Source organism: Adiantum capillus-veneris, chromosome 2 (genome assembly GCF_014529385.1).
Source record: "Adiantum capillus-veneris isolate H3 chromosome 2, ASM1452938v2, whole genome shotgun sequence".
Lineage (NCBI taxonomy): Eukaryota > Viridiplantae > Streptophyta > Polypodiopsida > Polypodiales > Pteridaceae > Adiantum > Adiantum capillus-veneris.
The window spans coordinates 35,861,236-35,877,252 of NC_140932.1; positions in this window are offsets into that span (position 1 = coordinate 35,861,236).

Genomic DNA, 16,017 nt, shown 5'->3' on the forward strand with positions numbered 1-16,017 from the left:
ATGTACCATCGGGCACAAGAGCCACGAGTAGGCATCAGCATGGCCACCTAATTGATGCACCACATGCTGGAACGACAGAGAGAACTCATAGCAACAAGCTAGGAATCTCCTCCTCAGGTGACCCATCCTAGGAGGAGTATGCACTCGAGTGTCCAAGGGCAAGAGCCCTAGCAACGTGAACACCATGTGAGCACAAGGTGTCCCCAAAGAGTTTAAGGCTTTCGCCTCTCAACATATGGGTTGTGGGTTCAAACTCGTAAGGTCTTCTTCAAGGGACGTGCTTAAATGTTGGAAACAAATGTGAAAGCGTTATGGCAAGCAATATGGGGTCAATTTTGATACATGGAGATGGGCCGTAGATTATCACCCTAATATTGCTGTAGTCACATGTGCAAAATGATGCATGGGGAATATTTGTTCTAGCATGGCTCAATTAGCATTCCATCTCCAATGCTCTGTCATTCTTGTAGTGACACACTCAATATGCTTTTTTCTTTTCAATCAAATTAATTGCAGTTTCAACCATGCACACTAAAAAGACTTTCAGTTCAGGAACCACTTTTCATGTCATAAACTTAAGCACCCCAAGTCGAAAATTTGACACGATACACGAGAGAATTACTTAAAATAACTTTCAGTCGACACGGATTGGCGTAGTTACGTGCCCACGGGTATTGGCCTCAAAATTTGGTGCCCCTTTCTATATTTATTTTTATATTAAGGCTTGAGCAAAGTACAACTCCAGAGGGGACTTTTACTCCCGAATTCTGTGTCCGGATGTTGTGCAGAGTGAGGCCCCAAAGGGTCTATTTATTCTTACAAGGATGTCCCAAAAACAGTAAACTCAAAAGCAACTTGTCCCAAAAGCATCTAGTCCAAAAAATTGCCAAAAAAACAACTAGCATAATTGGTAAAAATTCGTATAGCAACCACGTTAGCATGTCAACACATAATATGAAAATCCGTACTGCTACCACGTGGCACCCGTCAGAGCAAATCACGGGTCTACCATACAGTCTATCTATACTGTCTGTCCACGTCAGTACTTTTGTCTTGGGTGATCATGCCACGTCAGCACTTTGTGACATACGCCCCTCTTGAAAGAATTGTAATCGCCCTCGATTACGCCTGCAAAAATCAAACATAAGCCATTAACCAGTTCAATAGACACTGACTCTAAGTGTCGATGTACTAGACGACACAAATCAAGCACTTGTACAAAGACTATAGTCTCACCACATTTACATCATATCTCATAAAATCTATTCTGATCTAGGACCATGACTCCTGGCACCGTATTTAGGAATCGCATCTAGATCCGCACCTGACGTCACTGATGTCGGATTAACTATTGCAGTCATGTTCATGGATTTCTCGAGACCGAAATGTTGTAGTCATTTCGTCAATCATTCCATCTGTACTCAAGCATGCAGTCATGTGCGAGTAATCATTTTTGAAATTCCAATCCATCAATCAGACATTGAGTTCATACTGAACAAAATGTTTCAATTATTTAGTGTGTGGCCATCTCATACCGCAGGAACTCTTGATGTGCTCACGTCAGTTCCATTCAATCATTCATCATGATTCCAATTTCATGATTCTTATCGTTATCAGATTCATTCTGGAGCTATCATTGCTTTGAATTCGTTATTATTTCATTCTGGATTTTCACATGTTATTTGCACACAACTAGCAAGTTATTCCACAAAACATTAGTTTCATACATAAATCGAATTCATCTTGGAAAATTTTCATGCAGATCACAAATCACACTTAGTTCATACTGAACACAGTGTTTCAATCTTCTAGTCATCTCATCCGTCCAGAAGATTTAATGCATGTAGATCCCTGTGTCACCAGCTCATCCCGCAGGAACTCTTGATGCACTTACCACAATATCCAGTCATCTCATTCATATAGGAATCTTGGTACATAGGATTTTCACATGTTATTTGCACACTAGCAAGTTCTTCCAAAAAACATTAGTTTCATACATAAATCAAATTCTATCTTGAAAAATTTTCATGCAATTCACAAATCACACACTTAGTTCATACTCAACACAGTGTTTCAATCTTCTAGTCATCTCATCCGTGCAGAAGACTTAATGCACCTAGATCCCTGTGTCACCATCTCATCCCGCAAGAACTCTTGATGCGCTTACCACAATATCCAGTCATCTCATTCATATAGGAATTTTGGTGCACTAGAATCATTCATCATCATTCAAATTTCAAAACAAAATTCATCAGTCTTATCTTGAATCGACGGTTTTATCCTTGAGCTGTCATTGCTCCCGATTGCTTTCAGATGCAAATTCCTTGCCATCTCATCCTCGATTTCACATGCAAAATTTCAAGCAAATGGTACACCTCGTTGCAATAGAGTCGATGTCTGGCTCCATGCTTCCAAATGCTTTCATATGCATGTTCCTCGCTCCTAGTAGTTATCTGCACACAGATAACAAGGGCTTCCAAAAACGTTAATTCCACACACAATGAAATTTTCTGCAAAAAATCCTAATTTTTCAAAGTTGTTGGATATAAGATTTGTTCACGTCAATGCGTAGAGCTTGTTGAGAGGATCAATTTTGCCTGCTATCGCATATCCAATTCTTAACCATTGAAGAGATTTTTAAAGGTCTTCTGGCAAACTTTCCTACCAAAAATTTACCATGTTCTTCATTTTGTTCTTCAATTCTCACGTAGTTTCAACTTTTTTTTCCCTACCCACAAAGAGATAATTATCTCTATCAGATTCTCCACGAGAACCCATATGTAATCTGGGATTTTATGGTTTATGCCCTTTAAGACAGAGCGATGAAGACAGGAACGCGCCCGATGCGCGATGCAGTAAGGGTGGGAGTGGCTAATAAGTCCGGGTTCGCGCATGAAGATTCTTAAATAACAATTTTCAAAATGCCCAAGTGCCTTGCCTGCTCTTTGATAGGACTAGTATGCTTTGAGAAAAGCACACACTAGATTCCCTGATACCACTGTCATAGATTTGGGCACCCCAAGACAAGAATTTGACACGACACACAAGAGAATCACTAAAATACTTCACAACTTTAAAATTTGAGTCGACATGGCCCAACGTCGTTCTGTGCCCAGAGGTATTGGCCCCAAAATCTGGCGTCCCTTTTGGTTTTTTTTTATATAAAGACTTAAGCAAAGTATAACTCCCGAGGGGACCTCTGCTCTCAGCCTATGCCCCCAAAGCGAACCCCCAAAAGCAATAAACTCAAAAGCAACTTGTTCCAAAAGCATCCGGTCGCAAAAATAGCCAATGCATTTGATGAAAATCCGTACAGCAGCCATGTCAGCATGTCAATGCATAATGCGAAAACCCGTATTGCTGCCATGCGACACTTTTCAGCACAAATCACGGGTGGTCATGCCACATCAGCAGTTTGTGACATTTCACCTCTTTTCAAGTAGCATTATTCCAATTACAATGTGCTATGTCTATCTTGTAGTGACACATTTAATATATTCTCTTCTCTTAAATCCACTACTCAAAGCTTGAAATGTGCACACATTTAAAAACAGATCAGACTTTCAATTCAACAACAATTTCTCGCCTTTGAAGTAGAGTGTATGCCAACCATGCAAAGAAGAGCTCAAAGGAGAGGATCATCACAAGTGTTTGTGGCTAGTGTACATTACTAACATCAAATGGGCTGAATACAAAATAAATGCACTACATAGTATAATAATGAGAGCATTACTAAAGAAACATTAAGGAAGGTTAAAAGATTATAGAGCTTAATTTTGAGAAAGGTGGTTATTTTTTTTCTAGAAGAATACCCTAAGCAAGACTGCCCAGACTGGTCACTTTTTTGTACGTGGAACAGTTTTGTAGAGACTAGATGCCCTTATCTCTCACTAATTGCATTGGGGATTTCCCTGCATCCATTCCATTTATTGAGTTGTCTTATGCCTTCTACAAGGTCGTTTACAAAGGTGCAAAGGTTGTGGTAGTTTACACATGCACCTAGCTAGGCATGTGGTCCCTTTGCCGGAGCAGATCATGATGTTGAGCACTATAAGGAAAGATATGGAGAAAGGAGTTCCTTTCCAACATGGGAAAATGTTAGAAACTCCTTATATATGAAAACGAGAGAGAGAGAGAGAGAGAGAGAGAGACTAATTATATTAAGTTCTACTTTTATTATTTTGAGCGTCGTATAAGAATGTACATTGATGTCATGGCTCAACACGAGCATGACAAGACCTTTTAATTTTTTGGGTTGATCAATATAATTCACTTACAATTGTGAGTTTTTTTTATTATTATTTTTTTAAAAGGAAGAATGTACATTGAAACGAGATACATTAACAGAATCATCTGCAAGCAAGCAGGACCCCTTCTACTAGTCTCTTGGGCGGTTGGTACGAGAGAGGGCCCAGCGGGGGCCGGTTGGAGTGGCGAAGTGCCATTGGCTGCTGAGGGCCGTTAGCCAATCGAAGGTTGTGAGCAGCCAATTGGTGAGCGCCATGTGGAGCTGGGCAATCCACGTGAAAACCCATTGCGAGCACCGTGCCAGGGGGTAGCGCAAGCCATCCAACATCTCTCTCATCGCTTCTGCCCCTCTTTCTTTCAGAGTCTCTCCCTCCGTCCGTCCCTCTTCTTATTGGTCATGCTTCTTCGTGGATATTCTTGCGTTTTTTGCTCGGTTGGGACATAGTGCCACTGGGAATCTCTTCTAACCCTGGGGGCTCCACAAATATTCCCCCAACAAGATTTAGATAGTGTGTAGTCCAAATCTTTAAATTACCTAAACTTTAAAATAATCCATTCACAACTCTAAATTTAGGTTTTCCAAGCTCTTAGAAAACGCTTTATTGCAAATGTTGGTTGCACAACCGTGTGCATTCAAACTGCACACGTCCGCAAATGCATGAGTATCATTTTCCACTTTCACTTCGTTCACACTGCTAGCCAAAGACAGAACAGGAAAAGCTACAGCTCTACATCAACACATAGTCGGGGGTTTCTCGATCACCTCATTGGCTAGATGATTGTGGGGTCAATGGTTCAATTTGCCATCACATTTGATGTTTGAAAAGTGCGCGGACATCTCTTGTTTTGAGGGCAGGAGACCACTCGAGTTTGTGATAGGTCTAGAACTTGCCGCCATTCTTTTTAGCAAATAAAATTTTGCCACTTCTACGGTGCACATGTGGGCACCTTCTTGTTCCGGGCAGTCTGAATCATGCTTAAATAACTACATAGGCTAGAATTGTGGCGACATTTATTGCACCTTGCAAAAAGTAAAGCATATTCTATTGATGATTAAGAATTGCAAAATAATATATTATCTCGATAAAAAAACATGCAATCTAGATTCTCGACAATGGCATTCTTTCTCTCCCTCTCTATAGCCTCTCTCTTGGCTGTGTACTTATGACCTCTCTTTTCATCGGTTGGTTGAAGAACAAGCTCTCTTCCCTTTTAGATTTAAGCTTGTGTTTTTGTGCGTGTGAGGATTTCTAGGAGAGAAGGAGAGCAAAACACACCAAAAGATAACGGTAAAAATGAAGAGGACAATTTTCGTTGCTTGATAAGTGCCCTCAAAGAGCCTTAAAAGTTTGTGAATGAAAAGAAATCATGGTCTTTTAAATGCTATTTTCTAAAGTTGCATTCGACTTTTTGGATTGAAAAATGTATTCATAGGAGTTTGATCCCATGATCCATGATGTAAAGTATTAATAAAGGGTCTAAATACTTTATTTGATTTCATGATCCATGATGTAAAGTACTCATAAAAGGTCTATTGAGAGAGAGAGAGAGAGAGAGAGAGAGAGAGAGAGAGATTTTGAGTCTACATGGGGCTACGAGTATTGATGCAAGTATATGTGCAACAATACTATCACATATATCCAAGGGAATATCTATGGTAAAATACAAAACTATGGATTCACTTTGCAGACTTTTAACTCTAGAAAAAGAGTGGTGCTTGACCAATCACCATTTAAAAATAATAATGTATCCTGGAACACGCACACAAGGTACTTTCCAGCAGGAGACTTAATAGTTAAAAGATAATTGCATTAACTAGCCAAAGAAATTCTAACTTACCCTTGCAAATCTACCTCCCACATGGTAGCAATTGGTCGACCTTCACCCATAGTGCACTAAGGCCTTTAGCAGGCCAAAAATTTATAGTTTTTATTTCATGTACAACAAAGTACTAGAATGTGGTATCTTGAAGATAGAGGATGTTTAACAAACACCATTTTTGTAACACTATCAATTGTCAACAAAATTTTGGTAGTTTGCATCACCCAAAAAAATTTACTAAGAAGAAAAACTTAACGATATGAAGATATGATGTGAGCATTAAACAATTAGTTTAATAATGTTACTTACATGAGAGATGTTTCCGCACAATAGGATGCACTTGATAAATCCAAACTTTAATGATTTTTGAAACTATTTCTTAAGTGAAAGAAGTCCCCTCAAAATTGGATGTCCTTCATAAATCCAAAGTTACAATGATTTTTCAAGCTATTCCACACAACTTTTCATTTTTTTTAAAAAAATTAAAGTACATACAAAACCAAAATTTGAGTTCATAAACTTTAAGATACATGATCAATACATATACGTTCCTCTCATATTCAACAATAGAGCACAATCTATATATAAAACTATCTTCAAGGTCATAGGATACCTTTTGTGGTGAGTTCTAAGTATAGCATATTTTTGTCATATGGCTTCAAGCTCATAGGGTTATGATACCATATGGTGTAGATATCTTTGCTTTCTATGGCCCTAGGATCATATGATGTTTATTCCAAATAAATACTTTCTAAGATTCTCAAAGATTTTTCTTATTCCTTAAAAGGCTTAAATCTTCCTTTATAGATGTCAATAAATGGATCCTAAGCATGGCCTAAGAGACTTGTTCTTTTATTTATAGTTGTCAATTAAGAGGCTTATGCTTTTCATTGTGTAGCCTAGAACTAGCCTCCAATGCTAAGGCTAAAGGATGTTAATTCCAAGCCACACTTGGTAAGTGCTTTTTGAAAAACAACTGTCAACTTATGGCCTTGTGTTCATAGGGTGCTAATGCTATAGATGCCAATTTTGTCGCTTCCTATGACCACAATTAAAAAGATACCACACTTTTGCCTTAGGGCCGTAGCTTTTTTGTGGAGAAACAAATGTGGCCATATATAGGATCATAGAGTGCTAATATTATGGCCTCATATGGCCACACTTAGTAAAAGTGTCACAAAAGATAAGAATTTTAATGGATCTATTTATATAGGGATCTTAAGTGCCTTGTGGAAGACCTTAGGGTCATAGGATGTTAATTCTTGGCTACCATTAGTAAGTATCTTGTGGAAGAATATAAGCTAACCTATGGCTTTAGGATCATAGGGTGTTGATAGTATAAGTGTGAATCTCCTAAGCTCATAGAATGAACATCAAGAAAGAGCCCAAGAATAGAGTCTTTCAAATTTTGTTGTAATTGTGGCAGCCCTTGCATCTGTCTCTGCATGTTTTTTCCAATCCAATTGTGTTGACATCTACATGATAAGGCCCAAAGCATAATCCATGCCATATTCCAACCCTACTCGTGAAGGGCCTAGATAGTCTACCAACCATTGGGGAACTTTTTCAAGTAAGTGGAGATACTGAAAATTGGCTCACAATCTACCTCTTCCTTCTCTTCTACCTCAACCTCTACCTTCTCTTATTCATGGACTTTTGTCTCTCTTTTCTTGCTCTTCCTTCTCTTCTACTTGCGCCTCTACCTTCTTCTACTTATGGGCTTTTCTCTCTTTTTTCTTGCTCATAAGAAGTGAGGAAGAGGATCCAGAATCCTTACCCATATCTATAAGCCTATTACTCATTGTAAGGGTGAGAACCCTAAACCAAGTTGAGCCATTTATTTACGGTGTTGTAAAGGCAAGGCTACACTTTATTTTTTTAAACATACAAAAATGATACAATATTGAGTGCATGATAGTGACATAAAAAAAGATAAGATGTTTTCACCAAACAAATGAAAATGGAAAGCAACAAGATGAGACATCTACACCAAACAAATGGAAAAGAAAACCAACAAGATGAGACATTTACACCAAACTAGTATTTGTATTGATATGGCAATATTGTACGAAATGTTAGTCTGCTACAGTTGATACAATTTTCCTACATTACTAGCATAGGGATCATGCTTTAGCTTGGAAGAATATCATAGTGACTTGTTTTCAATGTAATTTTTCTCGACGTCCAGATCCATAGTTACGTCCGTGCTCTTACAATGGGGCTAAACACCTATGTGTTCCACCTTAATAGTGACTTAGGTGCTTACAAATGAGAAAATGACAACTTACACGGCCACAAGGTCATTCTTCTTTGTCTCCTTCTTTTACTCCTCTTAAACATTTGTTTGTGTTTTTTGGGGCTCTTCTGGGGGAAACAAGCTCCTTTGCCTTCTTCTCTTCCTTTGGAACTTTCTCTAGCTTGGGCTTCTCTTCCTCTACCTTTTCTTTTTTGTGTGGATTTGCCTTGCCATCTATGGTGCGTGGCCTCTTCCTTTGGCTTTTGAAATGAGATGAATGTATTGATACAGTTATTCCACATTGGTAGTTAGAGTTAGTTCAGTTCAAACTCAGACTTCATTACACTGGAAGACAAGACTGGTACTGAAATGACAAGATGTTGGAAAAGATAACTGGAACTAGAATCATAAAAGACACTCAAAATGACAACTGAAACTAGAGTTGTATTATTCATATGATACAAGAGTACAATTGGAATCAATACTGAATGGAAAATCTCAAGGGCCTCCAACCAAGATAAATAATCGGCAACTACATGTTGTTTGGGGTGTTTGAACCACTGTAGATTCAAATTAAATTAGAATAAGAATCCATCTTGCAAACTTGCCTTACAAAGTCTGCTTGGCTACCAAATACATCAAAGCTTAGTGATCTACATGAAAGACAAACTTGCTTCCCAGCAAGTAGTAGTGGAGCTTGTTGACAAAGTAAATCGTTCATAAATCTTACCTTTTTGTAACTGAATAGTTATTTTTACCATGTACATGTGGTAGTGATGTGTGTGAACACACTTAGGGCTGTCGGGGAATTTTTTCCCTCACTACACGGTTTTCCCTTCCGTGCACTGTATATACGCCCATCACTCTAGGGATATCTATCTTTACACTGCACTCTAAGTAATATACTCTATGTTTTGTGCCTTGAGCTTCCTTCGTCTTCTCCAAGCTATATGTGTTTTCCTGCAACCCTAATTCCAACGATTGGAATCAGAGCATGTTGCGTCCTCCCAGGTTTATTCGCCAACAGCTCCAACACACGCCTGCTCACTTTCTCTAATTTATGTGAGATTTGGTGAGCATTAGCAGGTCAACAAATATTTTAGCAACTCACATTTTTTTATTAAGGCTCATTTCGGCCTCCGTTTCCACTACCGACAGTACTGTGCAGGCTATTTTGTCCGTTTTAGAAAAAATTATGTCAGTGCCCTTTTTTGCATAACAGGTCCCTTAGAGTCCCTTTCCTTGTTGGTGTTAAGGATATCAATGAGCAACTTATTTGTGTAGGTGGAGTCAATTCTGATAGTTCCCTTGTGCAAATTGTTCTTGATGCTTTTCTAGATTCTTACCAGACTTTGTCTAGTACTTGGAGACTTATGACCCAAGGAAATCCAGAAGTTGTCAAGTTTGATGTATTATGCACATTGTTGTTTCAAGAATCACCTTCCAAAAAAAACAAGACTAAACAATGTGTAGTTGAACAGGCCTTTATTGTTGTTCAAAAAAAGGTGGTAACAACAATGTAGCAACTCCTCATGGATCTTCTATGAGTGGTAAATCACATGTTCCTAATGCTTCTATTGGCAGCAATTTGTCTAAGAATTCTAGTGAAAAGGGCAAAAAGAAGATGTGTTTCCATTATTGCAAAGCTAATGATCACTTGATCAAGCAATGTCCTAAGTTGAAGGCAAAAGAGGCTAAAAAGAAAGAGGCTCGTTCCACTACAAATGCAGCTATTGTTGAGTCTTCTGTGAAAGGAGATTATGATCCTGATGTTGATGCAGATTGGGCTTTTAGTGTAGAGTGCACTTATGATCCTTATGTCCATGGATGATGCATGTGTGTCAGTTGCCGCAAATTCACATGTGTGGTATTTTGACAATGGTGCTACAAAGCACATTACCTCACATCGTGATTTGTTTACCTCTCTTGAGTCTATCCCTCATTGGAATTCAATCACTTGTGCCAACAATGCCTCTTATCCGATTCAGGGAGTTGGAAAGATTGTGCTTACTGCTGTAAATGGCAGTTTTTTCACACTTGTTGATGCATTGTATTTACCTGGGATCAAGAAGAATCTTTTGTATGTATCTGCACTTGCTAGACTTGGTCTTCTTGTGAAATTTGTAGATGACAGATGTACAGTTCATGATCTGAGTTTTGCTGATGAGATTTTTGCATCATGCATTTTATGTCATGGGCTATATAAGGTCACTTTGTATGAAAAGCCAAAACTGTTGGTAAACTAACTCTATGTCTTTGACGTCCTTTGTGGAGGGTGTGGCTCCTCGGGAAGAGGAAGCTCTCTGAGGGCCTTGGTTTGAATCATCCGGTCAATGTTTCTGAGCAGCAAATATGTGGTGATTGCAAACAAGAGTGGACCCACAGCCTCGTCTAAGGGGCCAATTTGAGATCTTCTAGAGGGATATTTATTTATCATGTGGTATGACTTCTCAAGATGCATGTTGATCATCAGATAGTCCTCTTTCTTCATACAAGCACGATTGATGGCAATAATGACATTCAACACCGGCTCATGGATGGGCTTGCCATGGACAAATCCGTCAATGTCCAGAGTTGTTGAGAAGTGCATCCCAACTACCCATCGACTAACGTTTCTTGATTGTAGTCAGTGCTACATGCATTAGATCTGCAACACATCAGCACATAGAATCAAATCTTGAGCCTCAATGAGGTAATGGCAAGTTAGCAGTCCCAATGTGATAAGTTGTTGACACGTCAATACTTGTAGTGCAGATTGCTTGCATACAAAATGGCTTTGTGCACCATTTCTAAGAGGCTCCCACGTCCTCGTGAGTGCGCATTGCACATCCTGCTCCTGTCACGTGTCTTTGCTGGATGGCCCCCTTCTCCTAACTCTTCACCGCCAAGAGTGGTCCGCCCGCGCCATTTTCTTACAATGCATGCTCCTGCAAGGCTTCCGAACTTCATTGGGAGCCTTGCAGTCAATTGCATTATAGGGAATGGTCTATTGGAGACCATTCCCTGCCCCATCAAGGTTGGGAGTCGGGTTGGTAGTGCATCTTGACCGTCCACAGATCAATCCCTATCCCACCACCATTGCTCCAATGCCCCATGCTATCTCCAACCCCTTTTATATGGAGAATTCAACATGGTATGTAGACGGCTGGATAGTTTCACTAAGTGGGAACGTTCTCTTATGAGACAGGCAGCGAATTGGTTAGTAATTACTATGGTAAACCTAAGGTGTATAAATAGGGCCCATTACATTCTAATCGGGTTGGCAATTGTTGGCATTTGGATTAGCATTTTGGCAACATTTGTACTTGAGTTGTCAATCATTGGTAGTTGTTGTCGGTTGTACTCTCTTTGTAAATCATATCATACTCACTGTAATCTTTTATCTGTAATCCCAATCATGGCAGATATTCCAGTCACTTTTACTTTGTGTCTAGTACTCTGAATCCAAATCTGAATATTATTCCCAGTACATAGTCTGATCCTTATTCTAGTGTCCAAATTCCAGTCCAGTTTCTGATTTCTGTCCATTCTACTGTCTGGAATCTTATAACACTAGTAGCTGAAATCTTCTAACACTGGAATTAGCTATCTCAAGAGATCAGCTCCAATTCCATTTTGGCGATCACGGTGGCTCGAGCTGAAGCTCGTTGACTGAAAGACTCTTCTCCCAGTTGGAAGTTTTTAGCAATGGCACCCAAATCCAGTTGTGGCCGGAAGTCCACCATCCGTGTTGATCCTATTCCTGAGGAGTCAGGAAGAGAGTCTGACCCCAAGCAAGAGAAGATGACTGACAATCAGGCTCAAGAGGAGCATAGTCAGGCCAATGAGGTGCAGGACTCATAGCAGTCCTGTCATTCTCGACGCCGACGGACAGAAAGGGAAGCACGAAAAACCAAGAGTTCTCGGTCCCAGCAGGGGGATGAGGGTACCAAGGGAAGTAAAGGCAGTCACCGCACTTCTAGTAGATAGGCCAAAGAGGACACTGACACCGAGACAGAGACAGAGGTTGATTGGGATGCTGACGCTAACAATTGCAAGAAGACTTCCAAGCACCATTTCGAATCCAAGAAGAGAAGCGACAGGATCAGTGGTAATCGGAATGAGTACACAGCTTCCCTGAAAATTTCTTTTCCAATATTCAAGGGAGGTAAGAAGGATGAACCAGACGTTCACATACAGGCTTTTGAGCAGTATGCTGAACTAAAAAATATTGATAAAGATGATTGGGGGAATATTTCCCGCAAAGCTTGAAGGAGGCAGCGAGGAAATGGTATTACCATTACCCCGCCTGTCAGCTCAGATTCTACAACAAGTTGCTTAAAGCCTTCAGACTGGAGTATTTAGACAACAAAGGGGATGAAGATATCCTCTGTGAACTGGATAAAATCAAGCAGCGGAATCTCTCAGTCCGAAGTTATGTGGAAAAGATCAAGGAGCTAACCAGGCAGTTAAAGGAACCGCCATCTGAGAAGAGGTTGAGGGCATGGTTTCTGAATGGTTTTAGAAGCAAAAAGCTTAGGGAGCAGGAGGTACTGACTCGTACCAAGAAATTCAATTATCTGGTCCAACGGAACTGAAGCTGGAACAATAGGCCAAGAAGGAAAAGAGCCACAAAAAAGCGAAGGTCCAGTAGCAGTAGTTCTGCTACTGAAAGTTCTGATTCCAGTGAGGTGTCCAGCAGATTGGAAAGCAGCTCTAATGAACAATCCAAGGAGAAGTCAAAGAAGGGATCTTGGACCAAGAAAATTGAAGAAATGGCTAGACAGATTGCCGAAATTAGCCACACCAGACAGCCAGTTCGGAAGATGGAGACTTGGTGTTCGAAATGCAAATCCAAGGACCATATCTCCAACGAGTGCCCGCAATGTACTTACTGTAAGGCTTTTGATCACTTATGGAACAATTGTGGTATCAGGATTCATCACTTTAAGAAGGGAAAAGACTTGTCAGTGGTAGCCTATACTGAACCAGTGAAGGTAATACCCGCCAAAGTATCTCAAGAGGAGAGGCCAGGTACCAGTGGTACTGGTCAAGGACGTGGCCAATTCCAAACGGGTATGGGGTGAGGCAGAGGGCGTGGCAACTTCTAGAATAGGAGTATGAATTGTTACACTTGTGGGAAGTATGTCCATTTTGCAGCCCAATGCCTAGACGCACCTACACCTACTGTTACTGAGGCTAAGTCACAAGAAGCAAGGGTGTAGTGATTGAAGAAATTCCAGATACTTCAGAAACACCAGTCAATACTACCAGCAGCAAGTGGGCTCAATAAAGAGAAATTTGGAAGGCCAAAGGTAAAGAGAAGGTGGTAGATGAATGGCAAGAGTAGAGGAAACTAGCGGCTAAAATCACGGAGGATTTGGCCAAGAAGCTGCCAGAGCAGCCAAAAAGTTCTGAAGCTCGAGTCATTCAGAGGATACCAGCCCAATCAACTGATAGAGATCAATCAATACCGGCCATACCTGAGACCATGCTGGCTGCGGTACAAGGAATGGCTCATGAACTAAGAGGTGATGGAAGGATTGGAAGCACTGCAAAAGAGGAATGGCAGTGTGAAGATACCAGTTCTTCAAGCTCTAACAATCACTCTGACCAAGAGAGAGAAGAAATTCATGTTAAAATTTGTGATAGAATTCAAAAGTTGACTGTAGAGCTGGAGGATATCAGAAAAACCTTGCCTGAAGTGGCCAACTTTATTTGACAGCGCATGAAAGCTGAGGCGGAGGCCAGAACAGTGGATCTGACGGCTGTTCAAGATGATGAAGTTCCGCTCATTCGGTGGACTACAAGGTTAGGAAGCAATGGGAGCCTCTCTCAAGTGTTATCTTGGATGGAGGAGTAGGAGTCAACATAATGGAAGTTCATCTCCAGCAGAGAATGGGTATCACGAATCTCAAGCCAGCACAATTTAAAGTGCAAATGGCAGATCACAGAGTGGTACAAGCGATGGGTATGATTGAAAATATGCAGATAAGAGTGGGCAGGGAAAAATTTAAAACCAGTTTCTTAGTTCTGGATGTGTAAGGGGCATATGGGATGCTGCTAGGGCACCCATGGTTGAGAAAAGCACATGTTGTTCATGACTATGCAAATCAAACCTTAACCATAGAAGGGGCCATCGCGCAGAATTCAGATCCAGACGAACAATACTAGGAGCTGGAGAAAAGAACTGAGGCCGAAGGAGTTATGCCAGAAGTAAAGGGCCAAGAAGATCGAACGAATGTTAGCGGCCATGACTATATTCAACTATAGTTCTAATGAATAAAGAGCAAGCCGACAAGCAAAAAAAGAAACTCACCGATCAGTTTACTAAAATCAACACAGGGGAAAGAACAGTTTAGTTAACTGGGAGGTTGGTGGAATCAGCTGATACTGGTATGGTAGAGGAGCTAGTACGTTCTGAAGAACACACAGTGGATCAGAATGCTGATTCCGAACTGAATGGGCCATCCTGGGATTATGCTGAAGAGTCGACCAAACGAAAAGGAGGCGAGCTTAATTGGTTTCTTCCAGACGACCAAGGAGTGGAAGAATGGAACCTAGGATCGGAGGATAGTCCTAGGATGATCAAAGTCAACAAGCATCTCAACCCGGCAACCAATGAAGGAAAAGGCACGCAGGATATTCCAGAACTACAAAGACGTGTTTGCTTGGGAACACACAGACCTGAAGGGAGTGGATCCTGAAGTATGTCAGCACCGAATATTGTTGAAGCCAGATGCTAGGCCAGTACGATTGCAAAGATATCGAATGAACCACCCCAACTATGCTAAGAAGGTCAAAGAGGAGATTGATAATCTTCTCAAGGCTGGGTTCATCACAGAGGTGGCTAGTAGCGATTGGCTATTTCCCATAGTCGTCGTTCCCAAGAAGAACGGGAAATTGAGAGTTTGTGTCGACTATAGGAAACTCAACGCCCAAACTATCAAAGATCCATTTCCATTGCCTTTTACTGACATGTTGCTTGATGAGATCGTAGGATATGAAATGTATAGATTTATGGATGGTTACAGTGGCTATAACCAATTACAAATCGCTCTTGAAGATAGATCAAAGACCACTCTCATCACCGAGTGGGGAGCTTTCATGTATCTAGTGATGCCTTTCGGCCTGTGCAATGCACCAGCTACCTTTCAGCGGTGTATGATGGAAATGTTTAATGAATTCCTTCATCGGTTCCTCGCTATCTTTATGGATGACTTTACTGTATATTCAGATGAGGAACAACACCTACTATTCCTAGAAATGGTTTTCAAACGCTGTCAAGAGAAGCGGATTTGTTTGAATCCATTCAAAACTGTCTTCCTAGTCTGGAAGGGACAACTACTGGGACATGTGGTTTCCCGAAATGGAATAGAAATGGCCAATGAAAAAATTCAGTGTGTTCAGCAAGCTAAAGCACCCATAAATGCTTCAAAGTTGAGCTCTTTCTTGGGTTATGTTAACTTGTATAGAAGGTTTGTACATATGTTTGCTTCTCAAGCAGTACCATTATATGAGCTTACAAAGAAGACCAGTAAGTGCAACTGGACTGCTGAATGTGAGAAGAGCTTCCGAAATCTGAAAAGGGCCATTATCAGTGAACCAGTCCTTAGGCAACCAAACTGGGATGTTATTTTCCATGTACATGTAGATGCTTCGGGATTGGCAATGGGGGCGATATTGGCTCAGCCAGACGGAAGGACTGATTATCCAGTTTATTTTGCCAGTCG